This window comes from Equus przewalskii, chromosome 20, assembly GCF_037783145.1.
Source record: "Equus przewalskii isolate Varuska chromosome 20, EquPr2, whole genome shotgun sequence".
Lineage (NCBI taxonomy): Eukaryota > Metazoa > Chordata > Mammalia > Perissodactyla > Equidae > Equus > Equus przewalskii.
In genome coordinates, this window is record NC_091850.1 from 56,593,053 (window position 1) to 56,611,250 (window position 18,198).

The 18,198-nt window shown below is 52.0% G+C and overlaps 1 long non-coding RNA gene across 1 annotated transcript; it reads right to left on the reverse strand.

Moving 5' to 3' along the window:
- Positions 1 to 1,912: 1,912 nt before the first annotated feature.
- LOC139077886 (uncharacterized) lies at positions 1,913 to 18,021 on the reverse strand. Its single transcript, XR_011530493.1, has 3 exons — positions 17,491 to 18,021; positions 4,937 to 5,102; positions 1,913 to 4,174 (listed from the first exon to the last, which is right to left on the reverse strand). It is a non-coding gene; the product is annotated as an uncharacterized lncRNA (long non-coding RNA).
- Between the last annotated feature and the right edge of the window lie 177 nt (positions 18,022 to 18,198).

The following is an 18,198-nucleotide window of genomic DNA, read 5'->3' on the forward strand; positions in this document are numbered from 1 at the left end:
GCCCATGGTTGCAACTTTTTTTGTAAGTCTGAAATCATTTCAAAATGAAGTTAGAACATAAAAAACATTAAATCAAAAGACGTTCTTTTGTTCTTGAGTACAACCCACTAAGGAGACACAGTGTGAGCTGTGTTCAGAGTCACTTGCAGTAATGCTCTCATTTGTGTGCCTGTCCCTGCTGCTTTCACACACAGCTGAACTGTGTTAAATATTGTCCTGCAAATTCCTGTCCACCCAGACCTCAGAGTGTGGCCTTCTTTGGAAATAAGTTCTTTGCAGACGTAATTAGTGAAGATGAGGTCACCCCAGCATGGGGTGGGCCCTGAATCCAACACCCAGCGTCCTTGTGAGAAGAGGAGAGACAGACACAGAGGAAGAGGCCGCGGGAAGAGAAGCAGAGACTGGAGTGACGCAGCCATGAACCCGCGGACGCCCAGGATTGCTGGGGCCACCAGAGCTGGAGAGAGGGCTGGAATATTCTCCCTTGGAGCCTCCGAAGGAACCAGCCCCGCCCACACGTTAGTTGAAATCATCATTGACTTCTGGCTTCCAGGACTTGAGAGAATGAGTCTGTTATTCTCAGGCCCCATTTGTGTACTCGCTGGGCAGCCCTGGAATGCTCAGAGGAGAGTAATGTTGGCCTTGGCCTGTCTCTTTTTTCTGATGTAATTCTGTTATTCTGCATATGTGGAAGACTTCCTGACCTGAAGGGAGAGGACAACGCAGGACTCGCCTGTGGTCTGTCCTCTCTGCCCTTCTGCCTTCTAGACAATAGGCTGACCGGACTCCCTACTTCCTCCCCTGCGGCTTCATCCCCACAACAGAATCCACCCCTTTTCCCTTTTCCTTTAACAACCCTTCCAGGAGACAGCTGCCCGTAGGCATGAGAGAACTCCTCTATTCTTTTTTGCACGTGACTCAGTTGACACAATGTTTTTCCTACGCTGTGATATTTGAGAAGTTTCCAATCTTCTGTCACTACAGATGACACCACAGGGAATAACCTGGAGCGTGCGCCTTGTATGTTTTTCGGTCTCCAGGCCACGTTTCTAGCTCTCCCGTCTCGTTAGGTAAATGTGGTCACAGTTCTGTGGCTGCAGCGGCTGTCGCCTCCTGGGGTGGAAGCATTTCAGATGACCCCGTGTTTCCTCACAAGACTTAGAAACAACCCAAGTGATGGCAGCAGATGAATGGATAAAGAAGATGTGGCATATATACAATGGAATACTACTAAGCCGTAAAAAAGATGAAATCGTGCCATTTGCAACAACATGGATGGATCTTGAGGGTATTATGCTAAGCGAAATAAGTCAAATGGAGAAAGACAAACACCGTATGATTTCATTTACATGTGGAAGATAAACACATAGATATGGACAGCAGATTGGTGGTTCAGACGGGAAGGGGGTGGGGGGAGGGCAAAAGGGGTAGAGGCACACATGTATGGTGACAGATGGTAACTAGACTTTTGGTGGTGAGCACAATGCAGCCTATACAGAAGTTGAAATATAATGATGTACACATGAAATTTATATAGTTATAAACAAATATGAAATTAAAAAAACAAAAAAAAATTTTTAACAAACAAACAGAAAGATGCGTCAGGGCATGTTGTCAAAGTTCTGGACCTCTGCCAACCTGAGAGGTAGGACCCGTACTGTGGCGGAGCTAGGACTCCACTCCTCTTGTGAGGTTGGGCAACCTCACATGTGGTAAGAGCCGTGGTCCTTCTGTTTCTGTGAACTGCCTGATGGTCGAGGATTTTTTTCCATAGATAGCTGGGCTTTCTTACCATGATTGCTGACGCTCATCATAATTTGTAGAGGCCAGCCCTTTGGGGTACAGGTGTGAACACTTTCCCTACCGTGCTATGATTTTGTTCCTGGGGTTTTTGTTCATGCAAAACCTTATATTTCATTTTTAATAGACTTTAATTTTTAAAGCAGTTTTAGGTTCACAGCAAACCTGAACAGAAGGTACAGAGGTTTCCCATATGCCCGCAGACCCCCACATATGCACAGCCTCCCCCATTATCAACACCACTCAGCAGAATGGTCCATTTGTTACAATCGATGAACCTATGTTGACACATCATAATCACCTAAAGTCTATAGTTTACATTAGGGTTCACTCTTGATGTTGTACATTCCATGGGTTTGGACTAACATACAATGACCTGAATCCACCATTATAGTATCATACAAAATATCTTCACTGCCCTAAAACTCCTCTGTGCTCCACCCATTCATCCTCTACCTCCCACCCAACCCTAGCAGGTACTGATCTTTTTACTGTCTCCATAGCTTTGTTTGTTCCAGAATGTCATAGAGTTGGAATCACACAGTATGCAGCCTTTTCAGGAAGGCTTCTTTCATTTAGTAATATGCATTTAAGGTTCTTCCATGTCTTTTCATGGCTTGATAGCTCATTTCTTTTAGCACTGAATAATATTCCATCATCTGGATGGATCACAGTTTATTTATCCATTCACCTACTGAAGGACATCTTAATTGCTTCCAAGTTTTGGCAATTATGAATAAAGCTGCCATAAACATCTGTATGCAAGTTTTTATGTGTACACAACTTTTCAGTCCATTTGGGTAAATACCAAGGAGTGTGGTTACTGGATGGTATGGTAACAGTACATTTAGTTTTGTAAGAAACTGCCAAACTGTCTTCCAAAGTGGCTGCACAATTTTGCATTCCCACCAGCAGTGAATGAGAGTTCCTGTTGCTCCACATCCTTGCCAGCATTTGATGATGTCAGTGTTCCTTATTTTAGCCATTCTGATAGGTGTGTAGTGGTATCTCAATGTCTTTTTAACTTGCAATTCCCTAATGACATCAAATGTGGAGCATCTTATCATATGCTGTTTGCCGTCTGCGTATCTTCTTTGTTGAGGTGTCTGTTCAGATCTTTGGTCCATTTTTTAACTGGGTTGTTTGTTTTCTTATTGTTGAATGTAAAGTGTTCTTTGTATATTTTAGATAACAGTTCTTTATCAGATGTGTCTGTTGCAAATATTTTCTCCCAGTCTGTGGCTTGTCTTTTCCTTCTCTTGACACTGTCTTTTGCAGAGCAGAAGTTGTTAATTTTAACGAAGTCCAGCTTATTGATTCTTTCTTTCATGGACTGTGACTTTGATTTTGTACCTAAAAAGCATGCCCAAACCCAATGCTACCTAGGCTTTCCTGTTATCTTCTGGGAGTTTTATAGTTTTGTGTTTTGCATTTGAGCCTATGATCCATTTTGAGTTCATTTTTGTGAAGGGTGTGAGGTCTCTGTCTAGATTCATTCTTCCGCGTGTGGATGTCCAGTTGTTCCAGTATCATCTGTTGACAAGACTGTCTTTGCTCCTTTGTCAACGATCAGGTGACGATATTTACGTCGGTCTATTTCTGGGCTCTCTGTTCTGTTCCAATTATCTGTCTGTTCTTCCATCAATGCGACACTGTCTTGATCACTGTGGCTTTACAGTAAGTCTTGAAGATGGATAGTGTCAGTCCTCCAACTTTGTTCTTCTTCTCCAATATTGTGTTGGCTATTCTGGGTCTTTTGCCTCTCTATGTAAACTTTAGAATCAGTTTGTCAATATCCAAGAATAACTTGCTGGGATTTTGATTGGATATATTTCATTTTAAACAGTTGAATTTAATGATCTTTTCTCTGTTCTTCTGAGTTGTAGATTGTAGTAAAAAGGCTTTTCTCTCTCCTGGGATATCCAGGGCTTCACTGTTTTCCTCTGGAACCTACATGTTTCTTTTTTTTATATTTAGTTCCCTGGTGCTGTGGGGGTTATTCTGGTGTGGAGGATGAGATAAAGAATCCATTTTATCTCTTTGTAAACGGCTACCCAATTGTCCCAGAATACTCTTCTCAAAGCCCATCTTCTCCCCTTTACCATGTGCCAATTCTCTGTATGGATTTGATTCTATTTCTGGACTTTTATTCTATTCCTTTGGTCTGCCTGCCTGAAAAATAAAATTTCAAATATTTAGACCAATAGATGAATTTTCAGAAGGACTAATGAAGAAAACCTTCATCTCCTTATTTCTCCTTTCATCCGTTGGGTGCTGATATCCTGTGATCTGGGTGGTTCATGTTCTCCACAAAGAGCAAACACAGACGCAGGCAGAGTCAAGGCCTCCAAACATGATGAACACGTCCAAAATCCTGGAAGCCATTGAGGAAATGGGAAATCCATTACTTCCCAAGCCCAACCAGAAATCTCATCAATTAAATTGACTGAGCAGTAATCTCACATAGAGTTGACATTAACCACAATCCAGGCTTCTCTTTCAAGGCTTTATTTCTCATTTGTCACTTAGGTGAAGGGTCATTAGGACCAAAGCTCATCTTCTCCAGCAGATTGTCCTGACAGCTACCTGACCCCATTAAACTGGGATTCACTCGCCCTCAACGGGAGTTTAGGATCAGCATACGCTTTATTCCCCTTTAATTACAGGGAAGATGCCGAATCTGCAGGACAGAAGGACTCTAATGTCATTTTCTCACTTTCGATTCACGCACCTGGCTTCTAACAGATGTTTCTTCTTTCTGGTTTCCCTGAGTTAAAGAATTCCGTGGGAAGGAGCTGAATGTTGCCTCTAGGGCATCCCCAGCTGCTGTTGCTTCTCAGGGTGGCATATGCTTGGTGTCAACAGAGTAATCTCACACTTTCCTCCAGCTGGTAGCCAGAGGATATTTGCTGGGTATCAATGGTTCTCAGCATTGTCAGACTCCAAACCCTGCCTTTTATAACAAATATTTTATCATATCCTCTCGCTCTGCTGAAATTCAGAGACAATATTACTCACTTGTGCATACCATTTCAAAAAAATCAGTTTAATGACCTGTCATAAAAGGAGAAATAAAAGGGTAGTTAAGTTTACTAGCGCACGACATGAACTTTGACTTCTGAAAGTGCAGGCACACCTTCACTGCAGGACGTGGTGTGGGAAGCAGGTCCGTTCACAGAAGCTCGGGGCTGTGGCAGTGGCCAGTGCAGTGACATGTGAGGGCATGCTGTCCAGCTGCTGCGCACTTCCCAGTTCTCAACAAAGCTAAGTACCAGCCATCCTCAATTACCTTATCGCAAATTCTAGAAAAATCAGAGTATGTTAAAATCATGCAAAAATTGTGTGTTTATATGTAAATAGGTTGGAGTCTAGGTTCAAGCTGTTCACCGTGTGTCTGGCAAGACTTTCCCAATGTGCACAGGGGGAGAGGTAGTCCTTTGTTTGCTTTTCAGGGCATCCAGCCTCCAACACACCCCAACAGCCCGCCCATCATTGAGGCGACCAGTCACATGCCCTAAATGTCCAGAGCAGCACTGAGCCTGGCCCCACTGTGGGGAGGGGTCACGGCACCATAGGTGAAGACAGGAGGGAAGAAATGACAAAAAAGGAGTGGTGGGTTTGATGTAATGGGGCTGCCTGGACCCACAGCTGTGCGAAACCCACTGGTCAAGCGGCTCTGTGCAGGGCCCGAGCTTCCTTTCGCCTCTCTCATCCCACTGTTAGAGCCAAGGTTCCTCACCACCTTCCATGGAAACCAACTCGAGATCCAACATGTCGGCATCCTCACAACACCAAGTAGTATTTCCAGCACCGTGTCATGCCCCCTCCCCTCCAATGCGAACCCTGTGGTTCGGGTCATGAGCGCTTCCTGCAAGCATCCCTGACTCTTCTGCATCCTGCTCCTCCTTGGTGCTCACCTGGCAAAGCCTAATTGTCCACTGCCCCACACTCACAGTCAAGGCTCTCAATTTGCCTGAAACTCCAGCAATCGTCTCTTTAAAACTCTACCACCTGTGCCCAGTAAGTAACTCCCACTCACTCCCATCAACATCTCATGCTCTCCTACACGCCTGGCTGAGAAGATGGACGTCCCCAGAAGGGGCCCTCTGAGCCTGCAGCCCGCACTCTGCCCCCTCCTTCCACAGCAGATGACTGTCCCTGCTCCCGCTGGAGGCTACCCAGCACCCTGGGCTCTGCGATCCTCCTCCTCAGGCTCTCAGCGCTCTGCTTCGTGGATCCCCACAGCTCGGCAGCATTTGTCTTCTCCTCTCTTTTGGGGCATCCCACCAGCAGCCATACACCTGACATGGCACCTGCATTTGACACCGCTAACCACACCCGCTTCCTAGCCCACTCCCCCAAAGGCCCTGGGACTCACCAGTCTCCTCCTCCTTTAGATGTGGACATTGGGGACCATGCAACAGCCTAGGGTGACAGCACACCCCATGTCACCAGGAACCCTGGAGAATGCAACGGTGGACAGGGCCGTGCTTCCCTCCATGGTTCAAGGGTGGCCTGCAGGACTGTGAGGGCCCCACCAGTCGTTCTCAGCACCAGAGGCCACCTCTCTCCACAGGTGCACCGAGTTGTGGGGAGTCTGATGTCTGTGGCTCCATTGTCTGCCACGGTCTGCCACTGTCTCGGCCCCCTGCAGCCCACCCTCTCCCTGGGGCCATGTGACATGGTCCCTGTCTGTGTGGCAGGGTGTGAGGGAAGTGAGAGGGGCCATCCCACTGCACGTCCCCCTGAGGTCTGCCTGTCACCAGGCACGGGGTGGCTCCAGGTGGATGCTCATCAGCGCTCTTCAGTCTGCTGTTGCCTGTGCGGTGCCAGGGTCCCCAAGACCACCCTCGGGTTCAGCGACTCACTAGAAGGGCTCAGAGCTCAGCAAAGCTGATACACTCACGGTTACAGCTCACTAGCCAAAGGCACACACAACAATCGGCAGAGGGAAGAGATGCACGGGCAGGCCCAGGGGAGACCAGGCACGCTTCCCTGGAGCCCCGGACAGCACTTAATTCTCCCAGCAGCGACCGTGACAGCACACTCAGAGCACTGACGGTCAGGGAAGCCGGCCCGAACGGTGGTGTCCAGGGTTTTGGGCAGTCATGTGGCACGGCTGAGCTTAGTCTCTAGCCTGCCCAAAGGTTGGACTGACACCATGGGGCCCAAGGCCCCATATAAATCACATTGTGAGCACAGACCACCTGGTGTGGCCCAAGGCCCCAGGCAAACAGGGACACTGTCATCAGGCAGGACATTCCAGGGCCTTAGAGCATTCTAGGGGCAAAGGGCCAGACCTTTCTTGGGCAAGGCTAACCCTTTACTGCACAGGCCGGCAGAGCCCAGACACTGGGGCCAGCTCAGCTGTGGCCTCTGGGGCCAAGCAGGTTGGCTGACAGCCTCGGGTTCTGCATCATGCTGGTCTTGAAGAAGATGTACCAGAGCCCCGCGGAGACGGCGGTGTGGCCAGTCCTGGTCGGATTTTCAGTTAATTCAACTAGGGACCAAGGACGGCCGCAGAGCTGCTGCGCTTCTGGAGGAACGACAGCAAATTCTGAGACACTCAGCCTCACACACAAAGGACGTGGGGCCTCGAGTCAGCTTTAATGGAAGGAAACTCGAGAACAAATTTAGCAGAGATGTGGAAACTGGAAACCCTCAGTGTTCTGCTCAGGATGAAAGCAGAGACTTTGAGAGCAGACATCAAGGAAGAGAAATCTAAACACTGAGCTCCAGTCGGCCTGGTGGCTGTGTCAGAAGGTTCATCCCTGGAAGCCGCATCAGCTCGGAGCAGCTGCAACACAACGGCCTCGGGAGCCCATCAGGAAACAGACGGCGGTTGACGGCCTGGAAGGTGCCTGGAGGCACAGCAGGAAAGGCCAACTCAAGAAGGGTCCCTCCGCCAGCGCGGGATGCCTCCCTCTGCCCACACAGCTGAGGACAGAGTCACCCACAGATGAGCCCCTTCTGTGGGCAAAGGCGCCCTCCCCGAGGGTGCTCCCGTTTTCCCTCTATCAGCTTTACTGCCATCAGGTGAGCGATTATGCCCCAGCTTGGATGAAGTGTGACAGGAGCTATGCTCCTGGGAATGATGTCGTATCAAGGCAGTTTATTTAAACTGAGTCTCATGAGAGATTGTCTCCTGTTGTAGTTCTAGCTGTTGCAAAGGTGGAATCGTGGTTTGTATTCCTGCCCCCATGTTGTGAACTCAGAAAGAATTGGAACAAGCCGTCCATCTTGCAGTTAGAGACATCAGAATCTCAAAGTACACTTCTGCAGGCCGAGAGCTGAATCCACTCTGTGATAAGATACAAACGTTCACCTGGATAAAGTCAACGTGGAAGAAAAGCCTTCTGAGTGTAAACCCCACAGCCTCCCGGGACCCACAAGGCTGGGCCAGGGATGGTATGCAGATCTGCCTGGCTGAGCCCTGGCCCCCGGGCCCTCACCTCACTGCCCACGCTGCTGCCTCTGCTCAAACCCCTCTCCCACAGCATCCTCATCCACGGGTCCTGGATGTCACATCCTGGGAGAAGCAGTGACTGATCTCCCACCAGATGGTTCCTGTGGTTCTGCCCATCACCACACCCAAGTCGTCACCCGTCCTTATTTCTGTGATTTCATAATTGTGGGTGCCATCACTGTTCGATGCGCATGGCTGCTCACAGCTCCACGTGGTCACACCTGTGGTCCACTTCTTTCCACTGACCGGACCTAGGTTTGCAGGGTGTGGGAGGGCTGCTGACCACCCTTGCTGCTCCCTTGGCCCTTTGTGACACAGGGGTCCGGCCCAGCCCCTGTGGCCGACAGGACCTGAGGCACGCTGTTGGGGCCTCCTGCACACTGGGACCCCAGCTGCTCCAGGGAGGGGGGCGTGTGGCTCCTCTCATGCCCTCCACAGGATAGTGGGCACACAAAGAGCCCCGGGGGCCCACAGCCCTGCTCTCCTGACTCTGGGAGGGGGAAGCCCCAGTGCGCCAACAATCCCCCAAATAAGCCTTCCCCTGCGTCCTTCCTTACACACCTCCCCTGTCCCACCATCTGGCCCTTTACACACCGGCGGGGGAGCCAAGGGCCCTGAGGCCATGCGGGCCACGTGGGCAGATCAGGCGTTGGTTGGAAGCCCAGCCTCCAGCCCCAGACACTTGTAGCCTCAGTTTCCTCATCCGGAAATTGCTCCAACCTGGGGTGGGTTGTGGGCATTGCATTGAATTAATAGGCATTTAGGTTTCAGGACAGATGGCGTTTTATTCTTTTAAATCTTGACCTTGTCAGGCGCCCTGGGGCTGTAGCTCTGGTTGGAGGGGGCTCTCTGTGACGCGGCCCCGGCTGCCCGCGCACCTGCGGCAGAGGCTGAGGGGCCCACAGGTGCCCAGCGGCCCGGGCCCTCAGCTGCAAGCATGTCCTTGCTCCGGGGAGGCTGCACATCCTGGCACCTGGGTTTCAAGGGGGTAGATCCAGAGCTTTCATTCCTGCCCTCGGTCGAGGGGCCACTTATACCAACAATCCGAGCCCAGGGTGGGGCCTGGGCACAAGGGCAGCTGGACAAAGTAATACATGCGCCACTCAGAGTCGACTTCTCCTGCACGAAAAGCATTATTTCCATCAGCTTGTAGTGTGGCCCCTCATGTGCTCCAGAGGAGAGAATCTATTACTTGTTCAAAACCAGGTTTCCTGAGGAAACTGCAAACTCCAATACTGACAGTGAGTCACTAAAAGCTGTGTGGGATGGCACGCCTGGCGTTGTGCAGGATAATAACGGAGCCTGTGTGTTCTGAGGCTGAAGCTTGTCACCTCACCGATTCTCCTCCTGGGAAACTGGGCCATCAATGAGGGGAGGCCCTGCTGCACTGTCCGCACCTCGCTGAGGGCAGCGAAAGTGATGGGCCCGTCCCCAACACCTGCCGAGGCCACAGCTGCACCATCCCTGAGCGCCCACCTCCCGAGACCCTCATGACACGACCTCTCCCAGCACCCACCACTCCAGCACCAGCTCCCCGGTTCAGACAGGACGGCACGCACAGGCACCGTCCCCCCAGGTGCAGAGCTGGCAGTCAGAGAGGCAGAGGAGCACCAACTTCTGGAGCCTGAGTGCCACCCGACACCCCGGCTCTGTCCACACCTCCCTCCTTCCCTGACCGCATGCTCCTCCTCTCCCTCTCCTCTGACCCCAGAGCAACAAAGGTCACGGGGACGCTCGGGAGGATCCGCAGTGGAGGCGGGGTTGCTAGGGGACGAACCGCTTCCCTCCCGACTCGCACACTGACGTCCTGACCCCAGCACCTCAGAACGCGACTGTGCGGAGACGAGGTCTGCAAGGACGTCCTGACCCCAGCACCTCAGAATGCGACTGTGCGGAGACGAGGTCTGCAAGGACGTCCTGACCCCAGCACCTCAGAATGCGACTGTGCGGAGACGAGGTCTGCAAGGACGTCCTGACCCCAGCGCCTCAGAACGCGACTGTGCGGAGACGAGGTCTGCAAGGACGTCCTGACCCCAGCACCTCAGAATGCGACTGTGCGGAGACGAGGTCTGCAAGGACGTCCTGACCCCAGCACCTCAGAATGCGACTGTGCGGAGACGAGGTCTGCAAGGACGTCCTGACCCCAGCACCTCAGAATGCGACTGTGCGGAGACGAGGTCTGCAAGGACGTCCTGACCCCAGCACCTCAGAATGCGACTGTGCGGAGACGAGGTCTGCAAGGACGTCCTGACCCCAGCGCCTCAGAATGCGACTGTGCGGAGACGAGGTCTGCAAGGACGTCCTGACCCCAGCACCTCAGAATGCGACTGTGCGGAGACGAGGTCTGCAAGGACGTCCTGACCCCAGCACCTCAGAATGCGACTGTGCGGAGACGAGGTCTGCAAGGACGTCCTGACCCCAGCACCTCAGAATGCGACTGTGCGGAGACGAGGTCTGCAAGGACGTCCTGACCCCAGCACCTCAGAATGCGACTGTGCGGAGACGAGGTCTGCAAGGACGTCCTGACCCCAGCGCCTCAGAATGCGACTGTGCGGAGACGAGGTCTGCAAGGACGTCCTGACCCCAGCGCCTCAGAACGCGACTGTGCGGAGACGAGGTCTGCAAGGACGTCCTGACCCCAGCACCTCAGAATGCGACTGTGCGGAGACGAGGTCTGCAAGGACGTCCTGACCCCAGCACCTCAGAATGCGACTGTGCGGAGACGAGGTCTGCAAGGACGTCCTGACCCCAGCACCTCAGAATGCGACTGTGCGGAGACGAGGTCTGCAAGGACGTCCTGACCCCAGCGCCTCAGAATGCGACTGTGCGGAGACGAGGTCTGCAAGGACGTCCTGACCCCAGCGCCTCAGAATGCGACTGTGCGGAGACGAGGTCTGCAAGGACGTCCTGACCCCAGCACCTCAGAATGCGACTGTGCGGAGACGAGGTCTGCAAGGACGTCCTGACCCCAGCGCCTCAGAATGCGACTGTGCGGAGACGAGGTCTGCAAGGAGGTCCTGACCCCAGCGCCTCAGAATGCGACTGTGCGGAGACGAGGTCTGCAAGGACGTCCTGACCCCAGCGCCTCAGAATGCGACTGTGCGGAGACGAGGTCTGCAAGGACGTCCTGACCCCAGCGCCTCAGAATGCGACTGTGCGGAGACGAGGTCTGCAAGGACGTCCTGACCCCAGCGCCTCAGAATGCGACTGTGCGGAGACGAGGTCTGCAAGGACGTCCTGACCCCAGCGCCTCAGAATGCGACTGTGCGGAGACGAGGTCTGCAAGGACGTCCTGACCCCAGCGCCTCAGAATGCGACTGTGCGGAGACGAGGTCTGCAAGGACGTCCTGACCCCAGCGCCTCAGAATGCGACTGTGCGGAGACGAGGTCTGCAAGGACGTCCTGACCCCAGCGCCTCAGAATGCGACTGTGCGGAGACGAGGTCTGCAAGGACGTCCTGACCCCAGCGCCTCAGAATGCGACTGTGCGGAGACGAGGTCTGCAAGGACGTCCTGACCCCAGCGCCTCAGAATGCGACTGTGCGGAGACGAGGTCTGCAAGGACGTCCTGACCCCAGCGCCTCAGAATGCGACTGTGCGGAGACGAGGTCTGCAAGGACGTCCTGACCCCAGCGCCTCAGAATGCGACTGTGCGGAGACGAGGTCTGCAAGGACGTCCTGACCCCAGCGCCTCAGAATGCGACTGTGCGGAGACGAGGTCTGCAAGGACGTCCTGACCCCAGCGCCTCAGAATGCGACTGTGCGGAGACGAGGTCTGCAAGGACGTCCTGACCCCAGCGCCTCAGAATGCGACTGTGCGGAGACGAGGTCTGCAAGGACGTCCTGACCCCAGCGCCTCAGAATGCGACTGTGCGGAGACGAGGTCTGCAAGGACGTCCTGACCCCAGCGCCTCAGAATGCGACTGTGCGGAGACGAGGTCTGCAAGGACGTCCTGACCCCAGCGCCTCAGAATGCGACTGTGCGGAGACGAGGTCTGCAAGGACGTCCTGACCCCAGCGCCTCAGAATGCGACTGTGCGGAGACGAGGTCTGCAAGGACGTCCTGACCCCAGCGCCTCAGAATGCGACTGTGCGGAGACGAGGTCTGCAAGGAGGTCCTGACCCCAGCGCCTCAGAATGCGACTGTGCGGAGACGAGGTCTGCAAGGACGTCCTGACCCCAGCGCCTCAGAATGCGACTGTGCGGAGACGAGGCCTGCAAGGACGTCCTGACCCCAGCACCTCAGAATGCGACTGTGCGGAGACGAGGTCTGCAAGGACGTCCTGACCCCAGCACCTCAGAATGCGACTGTGCGGAGACGAGGTCTGCAAGGACGTCCTGACCCCAGCACCTCAGAATGCGACTGTGCGGAGACGAGGTCTGCAAGGACGTCCTGACCCCAGCACCTCAGAATGCGACTGTGCGGAGACGAGGTCTGCAAGGAGGTCCTGACCCCAGCACCTCAGAATGCGACTGTGCGGAGACGAGGTCTGCAAGGGGGTAATTCATGCTAAGCGAGGTCGTTAGGGTGGGACCTAACCCAACAGGACTGGTGTCCTCCTGAGATCAGGACACAGACACACAGAGCGACGACCGTGTGAGGACACAGGGAGACGGCCATCTATGCCGGGGGAGAGGCCTCAGCAGGAACCAGCCCTACCCACACCCGCATCTCAGACTTCCAGCCTCCAGACAGAGAGAATAAACTCCTGACATTTAAGCCGTCCTGTCTGTGGGAGTTGGTCACGGGAAATGCACAGAGCCCAGTGCCAGGCCTCCCTGATTCTTTGCCTCCAGCCGCCCTGCCGCTCTAAGAAATGACCACGTGGTGGCTAACACGGCTGCTCCTCCGTGGCCAGCACTGGGCCGGGGCTTTCTAGTCACGCACTCTTCCTGTCCACTCCACGAACAGGCACGTTACCCTGTTTCACAAAAGATAACACTAGGAGAGGTTACACATCTCATCTGAAAACGGAGTCCAGGGTCCAGGACTGACCAGTCAGGGCCTCCTTTGCTCTTCAGTGACAACAGCTGAAACACAAGGCCGACCTGACACCAGAGGAGATGCAGATGTTGGGCGCCCACCCCTAGCTGCCTCTGGGAACTGCTCTCATTATTTCCCATATTTGCACCTAGGTGGCGCATAATCTGCACTTTTCACAGTTTCCCAAACCCAGATTCACTTAATAGGATTTTATTTTTACTGAACAAATCCTGCAGAGCTCACATTGGAAGCAGTGAGATGAATGGATTGTGGTGGTTATTCCTTGAGCTCATAAGATACCCCATGTGCAGCACAGAATGACACACAGGACCACAGCTCCTGCTCCACACGAGGCCGGGTATTTTCCACAGTCAGAGAAATAAGGATGAAAACCACAGCAAGCTACCACATCTCACCCATCAGACTGACACAGCTCCACAGGCTTGGCACTGTGCTCTGACGGCAGAGTGACAGGGGACAGGCATTCTCACACTCTGTTGATAGGAATACACGCCAGACAACACCTAAGGCAGGAATGTGCCTTTATCATTTGATTCAACAAAGCACGTCTAAGCACCCATCTCAAAGACACACAGACAAAATAACACGAGAAACCGTGTGTTCCAGTTTGTTCACTAGAGCCCTGGTTTCAATCACTAAAGGCTGGAAGCCACCCAAATGTCTACCACATGGAGATGGCTGAACAGACTGTTGTACATCCACAAATGGAGAAACATGCAGCTGTAACAAGATACAAGGAATATCTCTATTTACTGTAGGCGTTTCTCCAGGGTATAGGAAAAAAAGAATACAAAACAATGGAACTTCTGGAGGAAAAAAAATAACATCTGAAATGAAAACTTCACAGGATGAGCTTAACAGCAGTTTGGAAACTGCAGAAAAAGATCTGTGAACTTCAGTACATGGTGTTAGAAAGTATTCGAACCCAAGCACGTTGAAAATAAGCAGCGCCTCACTGACACTGAGACAGCATCAGGCTGCTCATATACGCATGACTGGCGTCCCAAAAAGAAGAGACAGACAGAAACGTTTGCAGAAATTGTGGCTGCCACATTTTCAAATCTGATGAAACTCACAAATTGAATAAGTTCAATAAGCCTCAGGCAGGGGAAGCCGCACCACAGTACATCATCAGCTGACTGCTGAAAACCAAGGACTTTAGAAAATTCTCAAAGCAGCCAAAGAGACATGCTACAAAGAAAGACAGGAATAACCGCTAATTTCTCACCAGAAACAACACAAGCCGGAGGACAATGAAACAACATGCTTTATCATGCTGGAAGAAAAAGCACCCACCAACCTAGAACTCCGTATCTTCCAAGAAAAGAGGGCAAATTAAAAACACTGACATACAAGCAATGGTCAACAGAATTCACCACCAGGAGACCTGTGAAACAAGAAACACCAAAGGAAGTTACCGAGGCTAAGAAAACGAACACCAGCTAGGAGCCAGGATGCAAACAAAGAAGCCGAAAGAGCAGGTAAATACATGTAGACATATAAAATAACTCCCTGCTCATTTTTAACTTATTTAAAAGATAATTGACTGTTTAAAGTAAAAGCGATGAGGCGTGACGGAGTCCACGACACATGGACAAGTAAAACGCGGGAAAAGAGAAAAAGGAGCAGAAGGGCAGAGACGAGGCGTGACGGAGTCCACGGCACACGCACAAGTGAAATGCGGGAAAAGAGAAAAAGGAGCAGGAGGGCAGAGACAGAACTGTACTGTTTAAAGCTGTCACAACCAACGGGAAGGGGCACAATACAATTTGACAGCAGACTGTCTTTAGGTGAAGCTGCACACTGACAACCACAGGAAAACCACGAAACAAAACAAAAAAGGCCAAGCTGAGAGGCCAATAAAGAAGATATCTTTAAATCCTTAAAAACACAAAAATAAGAATGAGAAAAAGAAGGCAGAAAAAACAGGAAAAAGAACAAAGAACTGATGGGACAAATAGAAAACCACATTGATAACTGCATTACATTTAAATGACGTAATACTTGAATTAAATGGCAGAGACCATCAACCAGAATGAAAAAAGGAAGAACTGGGCAGCCCCAGCGGCCTAGCGGCCAAGTTTGGCGTGCTCTACTTCAGCTGCCCAGGTTCAGTTCCCGGGCGCAGACCTACACCACTCGTCAGCCATGCTGTGGCAGCACCCCACGCACAAAACAGAGGAAGAGGGGCACAGATGTCAGCTCAGGGCAACTCTTCCTCAAGCAAAAAAGAGGAAGAGTGGCAACAGACGTAAGCTCAGGGTGAATCTTTGTCAACAAACAAAGAAGAAAAAGGAAGAACTCGCTCTAAACTGTCTACAAGAAACACATCTTACACATAAAGACACAGACGCTAAAAGTAAAAGAGCAGAAAAGGACATGCCAGGGAAACATCAAAAGAATCAAAACTAAAGTTGAAGTAGTTACGTTACCGTGCAACAGAGCAGACTTCAGAACAAGGACTATCAGCAGGGACAAAGGACGCCTCACAACCACAAAGGGGTCAGTTCATCAAGAAGACGTAACAGACCCAATGACGCACCTAACAACGGAGCTTCAAAACACATAAAGCAAAAACTAACAGAAATGGAGGGAGAACACAAAAATCACTCATTGTTACGATGTGATTAAACTGGATATCATAAACATTCTACACTTTTGCCCTTTGAAAGACATCCTTAAGAATACAAAAGACAAGGAATACATTGGGAGGAAATATTCACGATACATATGTCTAACAAAGTACTCATATGCAAAATATACCCTGAACTCTCACAATCTAGGAAGACGAGAGCATACAACCCAATTTTTAAAATGGGCACAAGATTTGGAAAGAAACCTCATAAAATAGACGAATGACCACTAAGCACATAGAAATGCTCAACATCATTAGGAATCAGGAAAACGCAGATTAAAACTACACTGGGACATCACTATATACCTACTACAAGGAATACATTTGAAAGGACAGAAATTACCAAGTGTTGGTTTTAAAGCAACTAGAACTCTCAAAAGTTGCTGGCAACAGTGTGAATGACTCAACTAAAGTGGAGAATTGTTTGGCAGCTTCCTAAGATGTTACACATACACTTACCACATGACCCAGCAATTCTACTGCTGGGTATTTACACAAGAGAAATAAAAAGATATAACTATGAGAGACCTGCATTCGATGCTCATAGCAGACTTTTTCTTTGTAGCCGAAAATGGGCACATCCCTAATGTCCATCAACAGGTGAATGGTTAACAAACTGTGGTACGTCCACAGCATGGAATTGTACTCAGCAAGGAGAAGGCCCCTTGCTACACGCAACAATGATGAATTCCACAAACACCGTGCCAAGAAGCCAGACGCAAAAGATTGAATGATTCTGTTCATGTAAAACTCTAGGACTCAACTAATGCGCAGGCACAGAAAACAGATGAGTGTTGCCTGGGAGCTGAGCAGGGGGTGGGCACTGACCACAAAGGGGCAAGAAGGAGTTTCTGAAGTGACAGGAAAGTTCTCCATCTTGTAACCGGGGTTCATGGGTGAAGACATCTGTCCAAACTCACAGAAATGCTCTTAGAGTCTTTATGTAAATTACACAGCAGTAAACTTGACTTAAATGGGAAAAAAAACCTAGAGCTAACAACTAGGACATCCTTCCAAATGAAAATAAAACCACTACCAGGAGAATCATCACTCTCCTTGTCCTTTGCCAGCATCATGCTCAGAGAGAACTGAGGTTCTCTCCTCCCCTCTGACAGCAGCCCCTGCTCCTGAGAGCCCAGACCCCCAGCATTCATCCAGAGCAGCCAATAGTTATTCATCCTCAGAGCTGGTGGTGAGCAGTTCTTGGAGCCAAAAGATAAGGAAAAAAACCTGGGATCATACCAAGAGTCCCTTCGGCTTGAGGCTTACCAGGAGTGAAGTAAGGAAAGGCCCTTGGGGAGAGGGCAGGTGGGGTGGGCCACGGGGGAAGGCATGCCGGCTCCCAGGGGCCCCCGACGGGGCAGCCTCCTGTTCCTCTAGGTACCCCCACCCCGTTAGAAAGTGGAGGGCCGGCTCTGTGACACAGCCTATGCATGGTTGTGTGCACACGAGCTCTGATCCCAGCCAGCACCCGACTGACGTCGGAGGGGCCCTGAGAACGAACTGCACCCCACTCCGGAGGAGAACGGTGGCATTCAGGGCCCCCAACCGGACGCCCACATCCAACAGTAAGCTCTCCACCTACCACCTTAGGAAGCAGTCCCAGGGGGGCTGCTCGCACACGGGAGCTGCCCTAGGCAACTTCCCGACAAGGGAAACATCTTCTTGGGCGGGAACAAAATCCTGTGGGAGTCCCGGCCAGGAGGGCCAAGCATCGGACAAGTCCGGCGGCAGACACCCGGGATGACCGGGAGGGCAGAGGTCGGGCTGGTCACCGGGGTTTGCGGCTGACCTTCTAGAAAGCCCTGCAAGGCCTTTTCGTAGTTCCCAGGTGCACAAGGAGGAGGTCGCCCAGCTTCGCGCGACGGCTCTGGTCCTGGTCGACCGTAAACACCTGCACCCGGGACAGAACTCAGGGTCAGAACGCGGCCCGCGAGAGAAGGGGACGGGAAGCTGCGCCCGGACTTCGGGGCTCCGCAGCCCTCCCGGGGCCGCCCGTCCGCCGCGCTGAGGGTCGGGAGAGGTGGGCGCCAGGTGGGACCCGCCGCCCTCCCAGTGGGGCTCCACAGTGACGTCCCGACATCGGCGCTCTGACTTCCGCGACTCCACAAACTGCGCCTCTTATTGACGTCACCCCAGACTGAAAGGGCCTCCCGAGAGCGCTCAGCCCGGCGTCGCTCCGGCAGGCTCCGCGAACGCTGGCGTTCACCCCCTTGTCGTTCCCGCCGCATCCTCGGGGGACCCCGGGGACCCCGGGGACCCCGCCGCTCCACCGGCGAAGCCCTGCCACGCC